This window comes from Vidua macroura, chromosome 4 (assembly GCF_024509145.1).
Source record: "Vidua macroura isolate BioBank_ID:100142 chromosome 4, ASM2450914v1, whole genome shotgun sequence".
NCBI classification, from domain to species: Eukaryota; Metazoa; Chordata; class Aves; order Passeriformes; family Viduidae; genus Vidua; species Vidua macroura.
Window position 1 is genome coordinate 11,504,436 of NC_071574.1, and position 20,324 is coordinate 11,524,759.

The window sequence follows — 20,324 nt, forward strand, 5'->3', positions numbered from 1 at the left end:
AATTTCTAGGGTACTGGGTAGGAGGTATAGGATTTGAAAATACCCTTCTGTCTACTTTTTTCTTTGTAATACTTCAAAATTATGGTTAAAAGCAGAGAAGAAAGAGGAAGTGGATTTATTCTCTGGTAATTATGCATTATGCAGTTTCTCTGACAAGACTCTGCAGTGCTTGGAAGGGATAGGGAGTTCAAGAGCAGGCTTTTGCCTCACAATTTAAAATTCCAGAGGAAAAAAAAATCAGTTAAAAGTTATTTCACTTTTTTGTTGTTGTTATGGGATTTTTTGTTTTGCCACAGACAGAGGCTGGTATTTCATTTATACCATGGCTCCTAAACCTGCAATATAAAGGGAATATTGTAACAAAGACAGTGGATACTTGGAGTTGCCTACTAACCTACTTACCACTTTGCATGAATAAAATATTGACACAAAACAACAACAACAAAACCCCATCACTTTTGGGTATACTTGTATTTAGAATTTAAATAAGGACAAGAGCATAATACTGTTTTGATGCTTGATTGCACTAAGGGAGAAAAGGAATATTAAAATGAGTTCAGCAGGTTTAAGACATGTCTGTGTGCCCCCACACACAAATTACAAATAAAGAGCAAACCAGGGAAAGAGAACATTTTTTTTATTACAGTTAACACTGTTTTAATAATCATTGCTCATTTCATGTCTGCATCATGCTTTTGCCGTTTTACTTTCCCTTTGCTACAATTACATTTAAGCTCAGATATATTTACTGTCTCTTTCTACTTAAAAAGTTGGTAAGATTTAATTTACAACAGTACTAGTCAGAACAAATGAAGAGAAATAAAAATAAGAACTTGGTGCAGTGTATGCTCAAAAAATAAATTAAAAACATTTTGATTTTAAGGAGCAAATTCATTTATGAGAATGTTTTCCCCCATTTCAATCCATAAGTATTAACAGGTATTAAATTAGATACTGAAGACCTCACCCATTCTTCTCCAATAAAATACAACATGATTATCAGCAAACAAGGAAGTAAATAAAGCACCTGAAATATAAAAAAAAGAAAATTTGTATAATAGATTTCTCCCTGTCGATTCACATCTTCCAAATTCAAATTATTTTAAAGGTAAAACCACCTTTCACATACCTACAATTATTTTATCACATAACATGGGAACTTCATTTTGAATTTAAAATTAATACAATGGTATGCAACAAATTATTGAACCTATTCTCCCTGATTATTACTTAAGCAACAACTACATTTTATTTAAATAAAGAAGTTACTATTATTTCCATTTTAATATATCAGAAAATTTATTTATTTCTTATATTTTTAATGTACCTGCAGTTTAACATATTTCAGCAATGGAAATGCATGCATTTGTTTTCACAGATTTTTTGAATGTGGAATGGCATGTTTGAAGAGTACAAAACTGAAACTACCTTTTATGGTTAAAAAAAGAGGTTTTGAGCATTCTCACCCCATCCTCCAGAACAAAAACCATATTAATACTCTGAACAGACGCCATTTAGGTGCATGTGTGGTCTGGAAATATTTGTGCACTGTATCAACCAGGATGTTTCGATGTGTGCACGTACTATGTCATACTACTAAACCTTCAGCATAACTAGGAACACACAAATGTTTGCTGTCTTGTTTTTCTCAAGAAGTTAATAAAGCAGTAGCAGCTTAACAGTTTAACAATACCCATATTGGATCATAGAGGAGCAGCAAAAGGAAAAAGGGAGAAGATGTTGAGTGAAAAAAAGGAGGTGAGGCAAGGCAAGAAAAATTATGGCATCAAAATTACTGTTCAATCATTTGGCAAGTTATTACCAGCCAGCATTGGAATGACTACTGGGGGCAAGCATTCTGGAAGCTGTGCCTTAGCTGATTTTAAGATCACAGCATTTTTGGGATTAATAGAACATGTGGGAATTTCCTCCCACATCTTTGATAAAGTTGGATGAAAGGCAGAATTTCTTTTCTCAAGGAAACTAAAAATCTATTTTTCACTCTGATTTGAGAAAGAAAATTGACAGCTTGTATTTCCTGTAAAATGGAAACCTTTCCAAAATCCATCTACTTGACAAAGGAAGGGAAAAATAATAAAGATAAATAAATAAATAGAGTAAATAAATAAATAAAGTAGAAAAGCTGGGTTGGATGACTATATATACTATGTACTTGAAGGTGGCTGTTCCCAGCTACTTCGGGGAAAGGCAACCTTCCTTTATACAGCCCACAAGAGATGTGCATACACTTTTTATTAGTAGAAACAATAATGAGAGCTGGGTATTGCCTTGCTTAAAGCTTCCTCCTAAGCATTTTATTCCCATCTCAGTGCAGACTGACTCCAGTCCCATGGGTCTGCACAACAACTCACCACTACCTACCTCTGGTACCTCCCCTCTCCTCCAGACACTTTCCTCCTCAGGGCCTCTGCTCCTGTGCTTCCAGGTGCAGCCAAGCCCACAGAGTTAAATTTACTTTAACATTGATAAATTACTAAAATGGTATCGATTTTTTGCAATGCCTTACTTTAAAAAGTAGGGAAAACAAATATTTGTGATTTGACTTGGCTGCCGGATCTATAGTTTCCTGTGCTCGGTGGCTAACTAGGATTGTACCTATCTATCAAGTGTTATATTTGGAGATAATAAGGGGATTCTTTGTGGTATTTTTTCATTGCTGTCACCCATCATGATTACTTAAATCTAACTGCGAAGTAAATGAATTGGTGCAGTCCCCATGCCCTTACTCAGGCAGAGGATGACTGCTAGCCCATGTGCAGGCTTTGCAACCTCCAGATGCAGAAACCAGAGAAGAAGAAGGGCTTAAGTTGCAGTCATTAAGTCCCTGAATGAAGTCTTTCTGTTTCTCCTTTTAGAATCAGAGTTTCATTTCTAGGCCTGTATGACCCAATTATTTCAGACCACACTTACTCAATACCTAGGTCCCATAATGAGTGAATTTATTATGGCAATTCATTATTATAAGTAAATACTTAGAACAGGGATACATTCTAACAAAACTAGAGAGATTACATGGAAACTGTACCTTGAAACAGAGGTAAGTAATTTAAAATTTAATTTTAAGATTGACCAGTTTGCAGCATAGAAAATATCATTCCTCTAAGCTAAGTTTAGTGGTTTAAATATGTTTTACCTAGTGTATGAAAATAAAAGAAAAATTATGTACCTCAAGAGTGAGTACCCTTGGAAAGAAAATTAAGAATATAAGTGGTAGTTCTCTGTCATTAGATCTCCTTAAGAACCATTAGAGAAATATCTTTTTGAGAACACATTGCATATTCTGTCATCTCCCCTTTGATTCCTATTATTTGTGCTAATATTTTTGTGTGTGATATCTATACATCTATATTTCATTGCTCCTCATGCAAAGAAGAAGTATTATAAGCATGAGTGATTACACTTTATATTTCAGTATAAGAACCCAACTTAGAATCTTCTAGAAACATTAACACAGTACTTCTGATTCACAAGGTCCCTATGAAATTACTTTAATAGATACATGAAAGTGGAAATGTGTCTTGTATGCCTGTCTTGTTAAGCTGCTATGAGCTGCTTTAGTCTTTCCTCTCCCAGAAGCTAATTTTCATTTCTAAATCCAGGAAGAAAAATCTGATATACAGTAACAATTACGTGGATGTAAACATCAAAGCAAAAAATTTGACAAATACAGCCAAGAAAACTTCATCCAGAAAAGATGTTGAACAGGGTTAGTGCTTGCTAGTCAACAGTCTCCTATGAGATCCAAAAGCTCCTTTCTCCTGCCTCATCCTGTAAGTGCATACGTGAAGCATCAGAGCAGCTTCATGGATCAGCTGATAAGACCTGCTGCCAGCCAGCTAAAAATGATGAATGAGAACACACACAAAAAAAAAAAAAAAAGCAATAATTAATCTTTTCTGTGTACTGAATTTTGAAGGTGAGCTATCATTAGATGGACAAAACTGACCCAACTAATACTTCAAATTCTGCCACTAACAAAAAAGAGCTTATGAAGAGGATGTGCAGTTAATCGCTGTTTACCAGATCCCATTTGGTAACAGTTAAATAATGCATGCAAACTTGGAAAGGTCCAGAAAGTCTTAGTCAAAGTTCATTCGAGGTCTCAGACTTTGAGGAGAAATGTTAAAACCCTGCATCCAGTGAGTGAATTGCTCATCATCTATGTACAATACATGGTTCACTGACTGACTTATCATTCTGAGAAGGAAATCCATTTGTAGGCTGTAAATTACTAAGCTGAGACTTCCATGTTAGTAGCTTTCAATGCACTTTGTTTCAGGAATGCTGACAAAAAAATCCAAGGTGATGCATCTTCTTTTGCTGTAAAATATGTGTTACAATTTAGAAATATTGATGAAAAGTGAAAATCAATTTCTTCTGTCATACCTTTGTGCAGAGGCCATTTAAAAGGTGATATGCTCCAATTCTAATCTCTCTTCCATTTTGCAGCACCTATGGGGAAAAAAAACCAAGTAGGTAAAACAAAATGGTCAAAGGGAAAATAAAATGAAGAAAAAAAAAAAAAACCCAAAAAAACAGAAATTTAAAAATACGTGCTTATGGTGTCACTATACACTTCTCCAGCAAGAAGTCTGGCATATTCTTTTTATTTGGTGCCAGATCCATCATCCACTTAAGTAAAGATTAGGCTATTACTTGCTTCAGTAGGAGCTGGAACAAATCTGCAAATTGCAATTGTCAGGGTCTTTCTTGCTTTGTGGTATCCAATATCAGCAGGCATTAAAGAGATTCAGCACTTTGAAGGCATTTTTACAGCATGCAGATGAAAATAAATTACCGAACACTCCTTGAACAGTGCAACATTGCCCTATAATTGCATATTCTGATAAACATACATTTCATGACAGAATATTTGAAGATCTTTAAGAGTATTTGGAATTTAATCCCAAAAAATTCACAAAAAATACACAGAAGTGTATTGGGGTTAGAAAGATGTAGAAAGGGCCTAATATAAATAGATGAATAAATAGTAAATTCTACTCTTATTTTATGCATTTTAAGAAACATCTAATTTTGGGAAAATAACTTTTTTCATTGCCTATTTTTAATGTGGTTAAATTCTACAGTCTGTTTTATCTGTATATGTTTTATTTTGATGGCTTGCAGAAGATGCATGATATTTTATGAATGTTTTCAAGATGGAACATTTCAACTTTCCGTTCTAAATTGAAAAAAATCCCCAAATAAGAGATGGAGTAGAAGAGGCTGAAACACATGCATGCATCATCTGCTTTTGATCATTTTCCAGCTTTACACAGGAAGCCATCAAAAATAAAATAAACTCAAACAATTCCCCTTCCTTGTTTTTATCTATTTATTTTTCATCCCACAAACTAAAGCTGTCTTTCTTGTCTGCTTTAAAGTTCTACTTATGTACAATAAGAAAATATGGTGTTTAATTCAGAGATTTTAAAATGTAAATACCAAAATATGTCATGGTTGCAGCTGTACTTGCTGTCCATCTCCTCAATGATTCATATCAATCATGTACAAAAGCAGGTGGCCCTGACCTTTTACTGTGTGGGGGCAAAATGTCCCAGGATTTCGTCTACAAATCATCAGGAAAATGCCAGAAAGCCCACTAGGGCTCCCCAGATTAGACACTTTGATGGTCTGTCTTCTCTAATCATCACCAGTGTGTCTCTGCATACTGATTTAGATGCCTTAAACCAGCCTTATCTCTTCTCAAAAGTAGGTAGGTAGGTAGGTAGGTAGGTAGGTAGGTAGGTAGGTAGATAGATAGATAGATAGATAGATAGATAGATAGATAGATAGATAGATAGATAGAGTTTTTTTATATAGTTTACATCCCCAAGATCAGATTTTTATTTGATATTTGTTTATCTTCAGGCAGCAGCAAGCACAGCTGGACTCCCACGCTGATCTACAGATTCCAGATACATTTAAGCAAGGCAGTGTTTACAGAAAAAGGAAAGACATGAAGATTTTCTCAGCACTTTTGGTCACCTGAACATGTGTGTAAGCTTGTGTAAGCACAAGTGTAAGCTGTTATATTAGATCTCACAGCTGAAGTTTCCAGTTTAGAGATGAGTAGCTACAGTCTCATGTTTTATTAGCTTTCATTCTGTTTGCAGCCATTTCTTGTCCCCCTTTTCACTCCTCTCCCATAAGTGCTTTCTAATATCCAGAAGGGATGCTTCATGTAACTCATAATATATCCATTGCCTCTCACATGTATCTTCCTTCCTAAGGTAAAATACTCTGAGCCTCAGATCCCAAAATGTATCTTAAAGTTTCTGTATTGTGCAAAAATCATAAGAAGGATAAGATCATCAGAGCTCTGCTTCTTCTGATGCCTCAGGTTTTAGCTTTTATATTTTTCAGATTCTGTTCTGCCTTAATGTGTAAGTCTAGGATTCATATTAATGGATAGTAAGCTCTCTTCACAGAGTAGGTAGACTAAACAATTCCTTCTCTAGCTGGGGACCAAGGACAAATGATCCACAACTTAGGCCCAAGAGCACAAACAATGTGGACTGAAGAGAGAAAAACAAGGATGGGACTTCATAACCTAAAGCTATGGCTCCAATATGCAAATGGACCAAAACTTATAAAAGTGAGAGACCCCATGACCGGTCGTCCATGTTGTGACCATTTTGGATTCATCTTGGATGTGGCTCTGGCTGGGCTCTTGTGCTGCCCAAGGTGGATCCATTGAGGACTCCTTATAAATACCTACTTTATTCTTTAACTCCCTCTAGCCTCTGTTCTAGGTCAGCCTTCACAAGACATTATTTCAAGTCAAAGAAATATGAAAATAAATGCGATGAAGTGGCCCTTTCGAAAAATCATTATGAAGTCTCCCAGGGAATATTTCAATACATACCACAGACTCAAGGAAACAGGTTGCTTACAGCACTGTCCTGCCAGTCTTTGGCTCCCCAGGTGACCTCTCCTTTCAAGGTCACAGCAGCATACAACAAATTCCATGTAAAGGTCCTTCATGGAGGAGAAAGACTGTGTCTTTGTGTGTGTTTTGGGGTGAGGAGGAGGAAGATGGAATGGTAGAAAGAACAGTTTTCCCATCTCTAGAACAACACAATATTGACCATGTTTACTATTTCCAAGTGTGACAGGACCCAAACCCAAGGAATTTTCTCCTAAATAGTCCTACGACATTACAACTAAAAGAAAAACCTCAACAAATTAAGGAAAGACTCTAGAATTGTCATACTGTTACATTAAAAGTGCTCTTTAATAAAGAATCTAGAAAGGGAAATCAAGTCCCAAAAGGTGGCTAGATCTGTTTATTTTTCTTCTTTCCCCCTCTCTGTATTTATCATGTTTTCCTTCCACTTGTGTTATTTACTGTCCCGTTTGAACAATAAAACAAGGTCATTGGTTTGAAGTGTCTTCATTATTATTTTGTTTTATTTTTGCTTTTACCCCCACAAGCCTAATTAACTCCTGCTTTGTTGGAGGCCAGCTGTATGTACAAAGTAGGTTGCAAACATTTTAATATTCACTCAGTGGTATTCATTTAAGAAGCTGTCTTATATAATACATGTTCATGTTCTGATAGCACAGAATAATATGTGCCTTGAACAAAAGATTAAATTCCTACTTATAACCCAATATTTATAGCCCAATTAAATTCCTACTTATAACTATTTACCTCACATATAACATTTACCTGTACCCTTTTCTCCCCAAGCATGGATATCAAGTATTCTTTCCTCAGGTGGTCTGTGTCAAAAAAAGTTACAAAGATCCAGACTGAGAAACAGATTCTCTGTTACGATTCTTCAAAATGGAAGTGAATGGGCTCAGGAATTGTTACAAAAGAGAAAAAATGTTAAGAATCAAAAACAAAGAGTGACATTTGTTTTCTGGAAGGAGTTTAGAATTGTTAAGTTGGAATATCACAAAGTCAGAGATAAATTGAGGCCTTAAATTTTGAGGAATATAAAGTAGGAGAGAGGTATCTCTTACAATATTTTGTTTTTGCTATATCTATGTCATTCAGGAACAACAAAGCATACAAAGAAATTATAAAATTAATAAAGCCATGCTTACAACTTCAGATCCATACAAACTTTTCAAAATCCACAATAGCTCTGACTTTGCTTCTGTGGTTTCAATTAGATGATGTACTTCAAATTGACACTAGAGAAGATTATGCTTCCAAGCTTCCAAGCACAGAAACATATTTCCCTAAGAGCAGCTATTTTAAGATTCATGATTATGGGTATCTTCTTTTGATACTTCTGTATGAAAAAAAGCAAATACTGGATAATCTTAAATATTAGCATCTATAATAACAAAATAAAATACTGCATTTCAGTGAAAAACACATATAATTTATAGTTAGTTCAAAAACTTGGTAAACTGTAACTCCAATGTGAGTCATTCACTCCTTTTATTAAGTAAATAAGGCATTTTAAAATTTGGGCATTTGAGTGAGGGATGTACAGCACTCCCCAGTTCACGCTCTGTGTGCTGCAGCTAATGTGCTTCCAATGTCAAGGGGCACACATGAACCAAATTTCATGTCCCTTTGCTCTCTTTTTATTACTTTAAATCCTATTATGCCATTGATTTTTAAAGCAGAACTCCCCACAGAAGCCAACAGGACTCTGCCTGGAAATCAATGGTATCATATGGCCTTAAGTATTCCATTATTCGGCTGCAGAGATGGACTGAACATGTTAAAAAGGGTTAAAACCTCAGCAGGTAGGCTTCAAATAGACAAAAAGAAGATCTTCTTTTCTATCAATGATTTATGCCAGTAAAAGGTGAAGTAGGTTTTCTCCTGCGTCTCCAAGGGGATCACTGTTCAAGTAAGGAGAAACTAAAAACACATCCCCATGGCCCTCTCCCCCAAGTACAACCTTCTGAAAAAAAAATGGGCTTTATTATCACATTAATATAACCCATGGCTGCCCCTTCATTAGGACATCAAGACATGCCTCTCTCTAATTTCTATGAAAATAATAGATATTTCATACATGTGAGTGCATGTGTGTATTTATATTTTTGTTCTTGGCATTTGTGTAGCCAGAATCTTGCACACAACTGAGAAATACCTAGGATCCGTAAACTTCAGAAATATTTAAAAATGTGGCATTGGTTGGTACAGAATTAACAGGAAAAAATCAGCTTTGAGCCACTACACACACAGATCATGAATGGCAAGGGATGCTATCAGTTTATCCACATTCATAATGCAGGTTTGCAAATTTCAGTAAAAGAAAGCTTGAAAAAATGCTTACAAGCTCTGGTCATATATAAGGAAAAGGCAACACAAATAATACAAATTCTCTGTAATGGTCATAAATTGCATATCAGTGACTAGACATGAATCTAACAAAATCTAATTTTTTTTAATGGATCAAGAGGGGTGATTTATATTTTAAGGGAGCAAAAGCTACATAGTGTACCACCTTAATCTCTCTGACCAGCTTCAAACATGGCCAAACTAATTTCCCTTCCTAACGAATTGCCCAAACCTGATCACATCACTCGGGCTCCCCCACCACCCATATAACAGCAGCTCAAAGGCACATTTATTTGTACAGAAGAGACCACATTTAATATATAAAATTCAGAGAAAATAGAACAAATGTACAATCCTTTATACAAGTAACAATGCTCCTGGGAGGGTAAGGGGACTAGATGTGGAAGAGCAAATCTCATGTGTGGGAAAAAAAAAAAAGCATCAATCTAACCTAAAATAAAAATTTCCACTATGCCCTCATATGGTTCCTCTCTGATTAGAACAAGCTTCTTTGTAATATTAGGTGCTTAGTAACAGAAAAGAATTTGTAATAACGTTTCTCACAGATGAAGCATCCGCTCTTTCCTTTCAGGAAGAAACATTTTCTTTTACCCAGCACACATTTTAATTGCCTAAGATGCAATTTCCCTTATGAATAATTTGAATACAGCTGACTTTTTGACTAAGCAAATTTCCTTCAGATCTCAAATGATGTGTGCACTGTAAAATATGGAAAACCATGTGGCAGGGTAGCAGAAGCAAAGTGATGAAGTATAGCATTAATTTTAATGTCATTTAAGAAGTCACCAAGGTTCATACTCTGTCAGTGACACGTGCCTCTGACCAGATGTGTAGCCTACCTTTTAGTTCACAGCCACAAAACATCCCTCCACAAAGCTCCCTCCACATCATCTCACTTAATGTCAGCTTTGCCATTACAGACCCTCTCTCAGTGCTTCATAAGGGCTCTAAAAAGAAAATCCACTGCACTGTGGAGTTTGGCTATAAAGCTTTGTCTCTTCATCAGAGAATTTGTTACTGTCTTCCCCTCATATACAGCCCTCATGGGGCCAGTGCTTCCAGCTTAACATATGAATAACTTATTGAAATCACTATGTATTCAAGTGGGAAAGCAAGATTTAGCAGCTAGAATTAAAATAATATTATTTTCTTTTGGCTAAAAACATAACAAACCAGAAAAAAAAAATGTTTTAAAGTATCTAAATAAACACATTCTTTTCTAATGCAAGTTGCAGGTGTGAATTTTCAATAAATCATGCAAGAGACTAAGATATCATCTGAGAGTCATAGATAACTTATAACAACTAAAAATTAGATCACCATTTCCATTAACAGAATCAAGCTGTAGACAAATGTTGGGTTTAATGATACCAAAGGGCCCAAACAGGACTAATAAAGCAGCTTTGTTGATATTGTCAGCGTACGTAATTTGAAAATCCATTATCTCATCCTAAAAATGCACTCAATTAATACTTTGTAGAGGCTGTATTAGCTGCCTAGTCTAGTAAATAAATTGAAATACTAATTACTCCTTCTTTGGAAAGAGGCTTTGTTGTTTATTTTACTGTTAGAATTATTTCACTATGAGAAATTTTTTTTTACGAGAACTGTGTTGGGAAAATTTGTCTGCTAAGGGAAATAAATGAGTTGCTTTTGTACCAACATAAACTACCTCATCTGATGAGTAACCACTAACCATAACTTAATATAATTTCATATTATTTGCATTTTCACTTGCCCGTAGCAGCTAAGCCATCTGTTACACCTTTTTTTCATTTTTTTTATTCTCTTTAAAAATAGCAAAAGTAAACACTCTTTATCTACGCCTTTTTAGTGGTAAGGCAGTGTTCAGCTAAACTGTACCAATGAGTAAGAACTAAAAAATTCAGCAGTTTCTGATGTCTCTTCCAAATGTCTGATACAAGATTTTAGTTCACTGGACCAGATGCATACACAAACTAAATTCTGGCAGATGAACATAAATTCCATGAACTTCATCTTCAGTGTGTTTTAAAATATTCAGGTTTTTTTTTTTTTTGTTGTTTTTCCTAATCAATTACAAGTAAAATCAACTAAACCTGCTAAAATCTTATATTAAGCTCCCATTTATAACAATAACTTATGATTAATGTACCCTTGCTTAATAGAAAAAAAATCCAGCAAAAAAAATCTGATTTGATATCTGAAATAGACATGTTGGTTAAACAAAAATACTCCCTTCCTTTAGCAAGTAGCAAAACCCTTGTAAGAAAATGAGCTCTCAACTTTCAGTCATTTAACCCCATGTAACACGGAACATAGTGAGTTTTCCCAAGAGACTCTCTGTAATTTTATGTAATGCACACTTATTAAGATAGAAAGTAAAACAAGAAAAACAACAATAAATAAAAACAAAAACTAAAACAAACAAACAAAACCCCAAACAAATAAACAAAAAAAATAAAAAAATGAAACTCCACAAAACCTCTCACCAATCTCCCTACCCTTCATTTTTCTAGTGATATTGTGCTGCTTGACTGACTTGATCTCATTCTATGATGTTTAGTGGATGAGGGAAAGGTCGTGGATGGCTCTGTCTGGACTTGAGCAAAGCCTTTGGCACTGTTTTCTGCAGCTTTCTCCTGGAGAAACTGGATTTCCAGCGTGTGGGCAGGTGTACTCTTTGCTGGATAAAAATCTGCCATTGGCACCAGAGTGGGGTAGTGAAAGGTGTTGCATCCACCTGGCTCCAGGTCACCCATGGTGTCCCCCAGGGCTCAGTCCTGTTTTGCATCCTTATTGAAAGCCTGGACTCTCAGCAAATTTGCAGGTGACACCAAATTGGGTGAGGATTCTGATGATCTTGAGGTGTTCTTTCACTAAGGAGACACTCGGTATTGCTGGGTTAATGTTTGGATTTGATCGTCCTGAAGGTCTTTTCCAACCTAAATGGCTTCATGTTTGAGTCGTGGGATTTCAAAGAAATATGCATTAAAACTTGGAAAATGTTTCCCCTCTGGAGAACGGCACTAATTAATTCATTAGTGATGAAATGCATTAGTGATGAAAAATGTCTATGTATTTAGGTCTATCTTCTGGTTAGGGAAATCTTCTCTGGGTGTTGGAGAGCAAACTATTCCCAGAAATTGATACATAAAAGCATCTCTCTGTCGGGAGGAAGTTTAGCAAAACTCTGAGGGAGAAAAATTAAATGAATTCCTAAGCTGTTTCTTAGTGTTGACAGTTTTCAATATTTAATGGGCACATTGAAGTTGAAAAGAGGACAATTTTTTTTTTTTTTTGTCCTTAAAATTGTAATGATGAGGTCTTTTTGTTTTATTTTTACTGAAAACATTAAAAAAATCTAAGATCATGCAGGTATACCTATTTAGAACAGAAATATTCTACCTCTACCATTGGAATCTAAATATAATTAATACTATTAGCATTTAAGGTTTGCTATGGTCAGGGTACACCCATGAAGGCTGTAGGAAATTATTCAAGTAACAGCTTGAGGGCCCCAAAAAAATTCTGTTAAAATACCAGACTGAAGTAAAAGCATTACAGTAAAATCTCTCCATACTCAATATTAATATGACTTGAGGGACTGGGAGGTGGTGTGGAAATCATCAGAAATCACTGGGGATCACTTGAGTCCTAGGACACAGATCCTATACTGAGAAATTCCAGTTAAAGAGCTGTCAGTTTAGCAGCAAGGCTGCATGGAGCAGCAGCAGCCTCCACAGATATCCCAAGTCTCCCAAAAAGTGTTCAACCCTCAGTGCCGTGTCTGAGAGGCACGAGAGCAGATCAACTCACCAGCCAGGACTCCCAAATCCCTAAGGTGCCAACAATTTCATGGAGATGTAAGATCACATCTAATAGCTTATGGCAGGCTGAGCAGCTTGTTTGCCTTCCTTAATAAGGTACAATAAGTATAAATTACCACCTTATAAATACCAAGAAAATTTAACTGTATTCTCCAAGGGGAAACCCTTCAGTAGTATAAAATAGATCAGATTTGCACTTATTTAGGAATATCTTATTCTTTTCTCCTTTACGAAACAAACTAAATTCTCTATCCTAGAGCTGAGACACACTGCCTGGTATGTATGCATCCTTTTGAAAATTAGATTAGCACCTGGGGCTCTCCATTTACTAGGGTGTTATTCAAGCATTGTTCCTTTCATTGCTTTGTTTCTTAGTGTTATTATTTTTATCACCGAAGAGCATTTTATGCCACCCTGGGTGAGTTGCAATGTTGCAGTGGAAACTTGCACAGTGTTTGTCTTGGTTTGGTCTTGAAACCAACCCAATAAAAGTTGATAATACACCTCACTTTGAACTAAATCTACTTGAAATCTACTTAAATTCCAAAGCACCACCAAAGAGAAAGGGCAACTTTTGCCTGAAACATAGACTAAGAAAGAAACAGGAATAAAAGGAAAAATGAAATTTGTTGTAGCCACATATAGTGAAATAGTGTAGAGATGTTATTAAAAAAAAAAAAAAAAAGCAGATATATAATGAAGTGTACATTTTAACCCCATTGAATATAAAAAAAAAAATCCACTTGCATTTCCCAAGCTGTTATTTCTCAAAGTTAAGGAAAAAGACTTTATGTGTTCAGAATTTCTTTTCCTTTATTTTTTCACCATTTCTGCAGATGTTTGCTTTTAACTAGCCTAACAAAGCTGGCTTAGATAATTCCTAATTTACAGAGCTATAAGCCTTTCCCCTGAGCACCATCTGTTTTTTTTTTTTTTGTTTTTTTTTTTTTTGCAGCCAGCAGTTCTCTTTAAAGTGTGATTTATTCTCAAATCTGAAACTTTGAAAAGCATCAAATCTTTTCCTCAAACCTGGAAGTTCTTTTTTTCCCCACACCCTGGCTCCTATCAGAGTTTCTCTGTTCCCAAGCAAATCAAAAGTAGTGTCTGTGAAATACTAGTTTCTAAAATTTCTTATGCCACATCTATATAAGGTTTCTAGACTGATTTTATCAATAGTATACTGGCTTGTTCACGATTGTCACTGTCATCACTTTTTATTTTCTAGTCCCTTCCCACCTATATACAATTGTAAGAAAGATATGAGTCTAGACCAAATAAAATTTAAAAAAAAACATATATTATCCTGTAGTACTAGTGGAACTTTAAGAAAACCATACTCCAAATACAAAAAGAATACTAGAGGAAGAATATTTGTGCTTAAAAACCTGCAGAATAAAACGATGAACCTGCAGAACCAAGATATACAAGGGAGAGAAGAAAAAGAAAAAAATCTTTCCAGAATAGTACTTTAAGAACTCACTAAGAGAAATTCTAGGTCCAAATAATATATTCAGATGATCAAAGGGATGACTTTCGGGTTGGCACTTGAAATTTAAGAGAGGATTTTTAGTTTTCTTCTCTTTTTCTTCTTAGTTTAGAAGACAATGCACATTGAAATCACGTTTTACTAAAGAAGAATTAATCCATCAGTCAGAACTGACTGAATATAGGTTGGATGGCACTCCAGGAGGTCATCCCATCCAACCTTCTCCCATGACATGGGTCTGACTGCACAGATAATCTGCCCAGCAGATTACTGAGCATCTTGCAGGACAAAGATGGCATTTCCACACCTCTGTTCAGTTTATTTTGTTGTTACAACTTTGAAGAGCAGCTCATAGCCTCCTTTCATTTCTTTTTTTCACAACATTTGTGTTCCCAAATTCTGGTCCTTTATTAAGAAGGTGCTATGATAGGTTTCATCAGCAAAATGAGAAGACTTCAGTGTCAACTGCCAGTGGCAGTAAATCAAATCTTGTGTCTGAGTACAGATGCGACAGTTCATGTACAGAGGCAGGTGTGGTCACAGTGTGAGCAAAGGTGACAAACAGGCTGTAGGGTAAAGTCCAGGCTGGAAGGGGGCCTGAGTAAGCTGATCAAAGTGGAAGGTGTCACTGACCATGGTGGGGGGATTGGAACTAGGTGACCTTTATGATCACCCTAGCCATTCTATGGTTCTGTAATAAATCACAGCTATGATAAATCAAAACTATGCATCCTCCGTGTCTTCCCAGGCAGACCTTTGGAGGATAAAACATGCTCCTTAAAGTGTGTGCACAGGACATTTTCCTGTACAGTCTGGACAGGTTGAAAACATACATTAAGTCCTTTCCGGAAGACAACATGGTAAGGCACTGCTAGTCAACATTGTTCTCCTACAGCAACCCAACTCTCCCCTACACAAACTTTCAAGCTTAACTCTATTTTCTGTTTACACTAACTGACTTGTTCAGAGCTATATATTCATTTTGAATTATCAGACTTTGGCTTCATGAGACGGCTCTTTGCAGCAAGATGAGCTTTATCAAAATAGTAAAACAAGCCTGAAGCATAAGAAAACTGGCCCCATCCTGTGAAACAACAGGGTACAGAACACCTCCAGTGATGCTTCTTGCATAAGTGCCCCTGCTAAGGATGAGAACTGACATGTGAATTTGCTTGGATAATATGCCTTAACTCTCTGTTCTAGCTCTGTGACTGAAGAACTAGCTTCTTCCTCTTATAAGTCTTATAACATAAGTATAAATAAATATATATTTACCCCATGACAATTCACATATTCCCATGGCTTTAGCACACTCTAGTAAATATTCCTTACCAGAGGGGAAAAAAAAAAAAAAAAAAAAAAAAAAAAAAAAAAAAAAAAAAACACCAAAAAAAACCAGAGTACCCTGGTAGAGGTTTTAGAGCATTAGGGAAAAAAAAAAATCCCCTTTAAAGAAGGAATAAACTATTTCTTCTAATGGACTAATGCTGACAATGATTGGAATGGGCCCAAATTTGAGAATACCTTTTCTAATCAGAAAGAGGACAAAGTTGCAAAACAACTTTGCTAATTTGAATTAATTCCAGAGAAATATTTATATGTTAGAAATAAGAAATGAAAACTGAGAACTATACTAAACAGGTATATGTAAAATGCAGTAAGATTAAATATAAAGCAAATAAGGACATATTTAATAAGTATTCTGTCTTCCTTAATAGAAGCGGAGCAATAAATTGCAAAAAATCCAAGACTTGCTAAAACCAAAGTATTTTCAGTACATTTACAATGACATAACAGTCAAACATTGAAAGAAATCAAGATACTAACCTTGATCAAGAAGTGCATATCAATTGCAAAAAGCTGACCCAGGCACATCATACGTGGAAGATATCTGCATGGAGCCCAGATAGTGCAACTTAGCAGAGCTTAAAGCAGCTCTAAACATTCAGCCAAGGTAAAGCCATTATTATACACAACACCTGGAGAGCCCAGCCATAGCAGCACTCATCTGCTACCATTACTCTTTCTATCTGAGAAGGAATTTCTCTCTGTTCTAGCAACAAATGCCTCCTGGAACTAATTGGCACTCGTTGTCAATCTCAGAGCAGAGACTAATGAAGTACCTTTTGAGCCTGAGAGGTTCTGAAGAGGTGATCTCTCCAGCATAGAACAGAGACTCTGTAATGAGGCAGGATAAGGATGATTCCTCTGCTAATGCTCATTCCTTACTTGTCCTTAGTGTAAAAAAAAAAAAAAAAAAAATTAAAAGAGATTTATCCATATGTTTAAGAAATCCAGGGAGTCACTGTGTAAAACAAAAAGTGATAACACTGCAATTCACTGCTCATGGGGACAAGGATCACAAAGAAAGGGAACAAAGATGCTCTTACTGCAAACTATCTCCTACCTCATGCATTTCATTGCTTGGAAAAGATATTTGTGATAAAGCAGGGAATAAGTCTGAGCAGTGGTAACAGCAAAGGACTGATTCCTGGAAGTCATCACCAATATTCTATCCTAAAAACGTAGTGAATGTTTTTCTAAATCTTAAACACAATCTGGAGGAATGTCACCTGTATTACACCTGCTAAATCTTAAGATACAATTTACATAAACAGAAAAATTCTTACTGCAGAGCTTTCCTCAGTCAGTCAAGCTGCTATTTGGAAAGAAACAGCACAACAGAATAGTTAAATGAACTAGCATCTTTATCAAGCATTGGTATATTCCTACCAGATAACTTCTTTTTATGTGGACTGCAAATAAACACACATCAATTCAAGTTGGCAGGCTCCTTTAAAATTAAGGAAATGCTTTGAGTGCTGGACCACAGTCTTCACCTATGCTACATGCTGAAGTGCTTAAAATACAGGACAAAGCCTTTAAACAAAAAATCCACAAAACTAAGATACCTAGGCTGTCTGGAGGCACTTTAATGGGCTTAAGCCAGAGCTCTTCAGCAAAAGAGGTTTATAAAGGATGTATTCTTGAACATGAGGCTATTACTGCAAACCATCTACTTTTGAAATGTTTTCAGACACAATAGTTTGTTCCATCAGTTATCAGGAAAAATGGAATTAGATACCCTTTAGTTATTTTGGATAATCCCAACAAGCTTGTTCTGCACTTTGCTTTGTATTTAGTATTGGTCTGGGATTAGGCACTTCCTGGCAACCTGATATTAAAACATACCTCTGTTGCTGTAAAATATTTGCTGCAATGAATAATAGTCATGTTAATAGTTATTATGATTACTGTGTTATAACACAGTTCTTTTTTTTTTTTGCCTCTGTCTATTCGAAAAAATGTCCATCAGGGCTTTAAAAAAAGAGCAAGGTAGTGACATACATAACTCTCCCTGAAAAGATAACAAAGGATTTGTCATCCAAGTGGTTAAAGGGCAGACTTCCAAATTAAAACACTTTGGAGACACACTGAGAAAATGCCATTTACCAAAAGCCAAATTGTCATTTTGGAACGTGTGGATCCATGACTAAACGGAGGAAAATCTGTGCCAATTCCTGCTGCAGCTTCTGACACGGGTTTATCTCCCTTTCTCCTGAGATGCTGTGCAGCTCGGCAACTCATGGAATCTCATTGACAACATTTTCATGGCAATTGCAGCTGTGATTTGGGAATGTGCTCTACTAATCTGCTGCAGAAGCAAGGAAAAACCTGTCTGAAGTCTTCTTCTTTGAGAACTCTTTTGAATCTCTAGGATTCTGTGTGTTGTTTTTTGCTTGTTCTGACAGTAAAGATAATTATTTCTGAGTTGTGAGATCAACCAATATTTTCCTCTCCTATACTCCACTTTCTCTCTTTTGTTCCTTTTTGCCTCTTCTACAATACCTCTAGACTAAGGTACGTTTGAGTTTGCAGCCCATCAGTACTGTTCTGTACTGAACATTTCCAGAATCAGATGAGAGTAATCACAAAATTACATCTATATCTTGGCAAGAAAAGCTGAAGACTCCCTGGTGTTAGGGCCTCAGAACTCAGCTATGCCGTATCAGTTGGCCTAACTACACGTTTTCATATAAGTAATGATATAATATCAGATTTCCTCACAAAGACAGAGGCAAGGATTTTTAGGTAAGAGTACTTTTCTACAAGACCTGAATTTCATTATAGATAACTTTAATCCACATAAGTCTATATCACAAATGACATTTCCAGTGTTCAAATTTCAGGATATAGAAGAACTGGAAAAGGTCAGAACTCTTTTAGCGCCCCTTGAAACATACACTCTTTAACAGACTTTAAGTATAGACAAATATGTATAAAATGTTCAGGATGAGAAAATACACATAAAACAATGGAATCAGTACTGAAAAAAAAAAAAAAGTGAAACAACAGGCTGGGCATGTGTGTATAGTTTAGAAAAAACATAGATTTTTTGAACATTTTTGTTGTAGTGGAACACAACTACACGTTCTAAGCTGTCTTCCCAGCCTGGTAAAGGGTGACAATAGTCATTCATGGTCCACAGAATATATTTACCACCAATACAAATAAATCTTTGATAAATCTTTGACAATTAGTTAAGATGTATTAACTTTTACAAAAAACACACTACAAGATAGCATCTATTGCAAGAAGGATCTAGCCAAAATATTTAAGCCTCTCCTTTTTTTAGATTATCTTCCGATCATTATCTACGATTTGCTTGAGCAACCAAGCAACACAAAGTAAACTATGCTAGGAACAAAACACAAGCAAGAATATTTCTATCTTAATAATTTCATACTCCAACTCTGCAGAAGAGAAGTTGGACTCTCAATGACATGGTATTGCATGAAGTCTACCTAAACCTAATATTCATAAACATTTTGCGGTAACAAAAATCATTGTCTGTCAAACAGACAATATCTACCACATGTTTAATAATTGCTACAAATCAGTTTTTCTAATGTCAGAGTCTAATGTCCAGCTCAGTCTGCTTACTATTTCCCTGTGCTAGTGGAATTGACTTATTTGTGGCAAAAAAAGTTAATCCCTCTGTGGATAGGTCATTTCACTCCTCTTGATCATATTCAATCCATATCCTGCTGGACCAACAAAACATACTTTTCTGAAAAACTTTTCTCTCTGAATATGGTGTTTATCTGTTAATCAGCTTTCCCTTTCATATTTATTTCAGTAAATTCATCTTTCAAATACAGTACCAGAGCTCGGTCAATACCAACTCCTGTGCACTCCAATTTCAAGGCAACTTTAAACTCGTACACAGTAATGTTCTTAGTTTAACAAAGTATATCACTTACATATATATATGCTCATATACCATATATATAAATATATATGCTTATAGCACACATCTGTAGTACATTTTAAAGACATTAAGAGAGGCACTTAATCAACATTTTATATAAGAAACTTTTTTTAATGTATTATCGGTTCCTTGAAACAGTGCGTACTAGACATTTATAATTTACTTTCTTAGAAACAGAATTCCATAGTTAATTTCTGTCTATTATGCAGATAAGTTTCATGGGAACATCTGCGCTTAAAATATGTGCCTCACTTAAGAATAATATGATTATTGCATTCATAGCTTAGTGAAAAGACAATGTGTCACTGAGATCAAAAATCAGCACTATCAAGTATCTCCAAAAGACCTCAAACTGTCTGTCTTGCACAGAGTCAGATTGAAACACTGAATTTTGAATGGAAAACAAAATACAGCTTATAAGCAAACAAGAACTAGGAGGAATTCCTAAAAGGAATT